Raw genomic sequence first — 3,994 nt, forward strand, 5'->3', positions numbered from 1 at the left:
TTGTTCAGGACAACCTCATAAATGCATTTCTGAAGTATTTTCATCACTTTGGCATACTGTATTAAAACAGTGGATCTAAAAACACCATAAAATTACAAATCCGGGTGGTAAAAACAGATTTATTGACTATAAAAGTCACAGACATGGTTAACGAATCATTTTGTTTACTTGTAAAGTAAATCTAAACTACAATTAACTCAAATGTATCAAAACAGGACTGAACAAACAGTTCTGTACAGATATTTACAGTGAAATAGAAGCACTGCCTCAGGCGTTTTTATAAAACTATTTGCAAAAGGTCACACATATTTTTCCTCAAATCTTTTATTTGGGCGATCAACGTCATTTAAAAACCAGCTTGTAGTTTTAGATCTGCACTTTGGACACGGATTGAAACACTGGACCAGACGACGCTGCGCTGTGACGCTACTGGCTTTTCAGACGGTCACGTGACGAGGACGCGCCGGCGCGTCCATAGGACGCAGAGGGTTAAAGGTGATGTGATGGAGACTAATGTTGAGCAACAGAATCACAATATGATAAATACAACCTGTAAAGTTTGTCGTTCTTGACTGAAGTGCTTCTAATCTCTGCCCTGTGATCTCTAATCTCTAATCTCTACCAACAGGTATGAAATAATCAGGGCCGTCAATCCAAACATTAATAGTTTCATTAGTTAAAGACGTCAGTTTAGTCTTGACAAAGACATGGATTCTAGATTTAGAAGAAAAATCTTTACAATTACAGGGATTATATGAATGACTTTTAATGAAAAGAGGGAGTCAGATTACTCGTGTGCAGGAAGCAATCCGGTTTAGAATCTGGATTATATAATCCAGGAATAAGGGTGTGTGAAGACACCGTGAGGAGGGAGGAGGTTTGAACCCTATGACTGACTTCTTGTTCTAAACTGAACATCAGTGTTTAGCTTCTCTGTTTCACCTGAACGGGTTTCCTCTTAATTTCACATTAAAATAATCTGGAGATTTTTTTTTTAAAAACTTCAATAAATCGAGTTTATTCATTTTACTCACCATGTCTGATCTAATTTAAGTGACGCAAACGGAAAGGGATTTTTTAATTAAGTTACCCATGGCGGGGTTACATAAACTTTGGAAATAATAAAGTGATTTTAACGCTAAAACGTGTGAATTTATCCCGTTTTGACACAATTTGTTCACATTTCGCTCTTTGTGCTCATTCCACCGCTGAATAACGTTCATTCCGACAAACCGACACAAACCTGAGGCATTTTGTGAATTTCACTCCTTTTTTTGAACAATCTGAATTCATTTGAACAGGTAAACGTGCTACATTAGCATGCTAGCGTTAGCCGCACGGCGCTAACCGAATGCAGCGAAAACGACGATTTCAGGTGGATTTCGGACGTGTCGTCCGCGTGAAGCGTCCGTTTCTTACCTGTCCAGGTGAGTTCAGCTGTTAATGCGGGAGAAGACGAGCAGCGGCGAACCAGAAAAATAACTTTTAATCTCCTCCCCTCAACTTTGAATTTCAGCGGGTCGTGTGACGTCACAGGCCAAACAACCGGCTTCTTCTTCTTCTACTTCTTCTACAACTTCTTCTTCTTCTCTTTATTGGCGGTTGGCAAACCACGAATTGGCGCATTACCGCCACCTGCAGGTCTGGAGCGTGGCTCGAAATGGCGTAACCCTCACTCTCTAAACAATTTAAATTAAAAAAAGAAATAAAAATGATATCCTCCCCATTAACTTGCTCTCACAAAGAAACTCAAAAAATTAAAAATAAAAAGCAACATAAGATAAAAAGTACTTATATATATATATATATATATATATATATGTTTGTGTGTGTTGAGGATATCTTAACATATTTAATCTGTACATAATTGGGATTGTTGGTGTTATTTGATGTTTTAAATGCGTCTAATCTTCACGTATTTATTCTGAATATGTTGGGATGTTTTTTGTGTGTTGATCAATTTTTAATTTCCAATTATATTTAATGTTCAGTTTGTAGTCACTGATTTAATTTAAGAACCATTTCTTTATAGCTGAATATATCATTTCAAGTAGTGCCTTTATTTGACATTTTATTTTTGGTAGTTTGAAAAATCTTAGCATTTTATTTTTAGTATTTGTATGCATTTGTTTTAAGTGTCTTTATTTTAGGTGGGTTTTTTTTTTAATTTTTTAGTCTTTTATGTGATCTACATGTTACATCAGTGTTTGGATAATCAAGTCGTCCATAAAACTGGCAGCACTGTTATTTTCAATTCTATACTTTCATTAGACCTGCATCTACAATTCTATACGTTCCATTTCTGGTATGTTCTTCATATTCCGTTATTTCTATCCGTGAACATGAGCAGTATGGATTTATATTAGATTATAAAGAATTTACTGGAATCAGACTAAAATGTTATCTGTAGCTTTTTATTCGGAGGTACTTTATAATCGTGGAAGGATGTATTCAACAAGGTTCTGACGTCCATTTATTTCCAAACGATAGAAGAAACGAACACAGGAGTGAAATGATAATTTTGTCAACTTTAATATTAAACAGTTAAAGACAGAACACACCAGAAAACAAGAAGAAAGCAGAAAACTTATTTCATATATAAAAAGAAAAATACAAAAAAAAAAAAAAAAACACACCCCAGCTAAACTTCTTCAAAGGGCGAGTGGTCCGCCAGCCTTTCACACGTCAAACCACCAAACTGCTGTAATCCGATTACACGAAAGGGTCCTGAGGAAGTGCACTCATTGGCACAGATGTGCACACTGGAGATTTTTAACATGAGTTCTGGTTCGGTCCTGAAACAAGAAATCAAAATAACAACAAGAGGAGGAAAGTAAAGCAGAAGGCCACAGGCGGCCTCACGTCTGTACACAGGTCAGAGTTCAGGTCCTCCACGTGTCGCCGTCGTCCCTTTTTTCAAACAAAACTACTCTACAGTCACTCTGGGAGTCTTTTAATCAAGCTAGCAGGGATTCGACGTACGCAAGGAATCAATATCATCGTATGAAAATAAAACGTGACGCTCTGGGAAAAGTTCAGTAAAAGTATCAGGAACTGCCTGGAACTGGAGAGTTTCTCTTCTTTTTGTTGGGGGGGGGGGGAAACGTCCGCAAACAGCCGCCGCTAACGTCTAAAACACCAAAAAGTAAAACCGTGGGGGGGTCTGGGGTTCACGCCACACCGTCATACTGCCACACCGCCACACCGCGTGGTCGAGTCAGAGGAAAATAAAGTCAGATTCTCGCTCTTCAGCCACAAACGCGTCAAAAACCCGCCGGAGCTCCGCCGCAACAAGCTAGCTGTGCCGCGAGAAGCTAACGGGAAAACATATTCTGGTTTACACGTCGTTTGCGTTCAAAACTGTTTTCTTGTTTATAAAGATTTCTTAGTGAATTCAGAAACGGGTTCCCTAAAGAACATTTTGAGACGTTCACGAGACGAACGTCGCGTGAACAATTAGCCTAGCGAGATCAATTTAAACAATTAAACAGTAAAAACCCAAATAAACTTAATTTAAAATAGGACTTCTCTATCAAAGTGATTATATTTGAAGGTATTTTGGCTAAAATCAGACAAAACTAATTCCCTTAAAAAAAAAATTCCAACGGTAAACTCGCTGCGCTAGCGAACTAGCATCTGTGACTAAATGAGACATTTTCTCTTAATGTTCCAGAAAACTTAGAATAAGTTCTGGAATATATAAGGTGGGTTCAGATTCTCGCTCTTCAGCCACAAACGCGTCAAAAACCCGCCGGAGCTCTGCCGCACCAAGCTAGCGGCGCCGCGAGAAGCTAACGGGTCAAATCTGCAGGAAAACATATTCTGGTTTACACGTCGTTTGCGTTCAAAACTGTTTTCTTGTTTATAAAGATGTATTAGTGAATTCAGAAACGGTTTCCCTTAAGAACATTTTGAGACGTTCACGAGACGAACGTCGCGTGAACAATTAGCCTAGCGAGATCAATTCAAACAATTAAACAGTAAAAGCCCAAAT

General features: G+C 38.2%; 1 protein-coding gene across 1 annotated transcript in view; it reads right to left on the reverse strand.

Moving 5' to 3' along the window:
* Positions 1-2,508: 2,508 nt before the first annotated feature.
* The window catches only part of LOC308136204 (septin-7-like), a 36,097-nt gene continuing 34,611 nt past the window's right edge, over positions 2,509-3,994 (reverse strand). Inside the window, 1 exon segment of the mRNA XM_080504448.1 lies at positions 2,509-3,994. This exon segment is cut by the window's right edge and continues 1,625 nt beyond it. The gene's annotated coding sequence lies outside the window, so the exon portion shown is untranslated.

This window comes from Blennius ocellaris, assembly GCF_963422515.1.
Source record: "Blennius ocellaris genome assembly, chromosome: 11".
Classification (NCBI taxonomy): Eukaryota; Metazoa; Chordata; class Actinopteri; order Blenniiformes; family Blenniidae; genus Blennius; species Blennius ocellaris.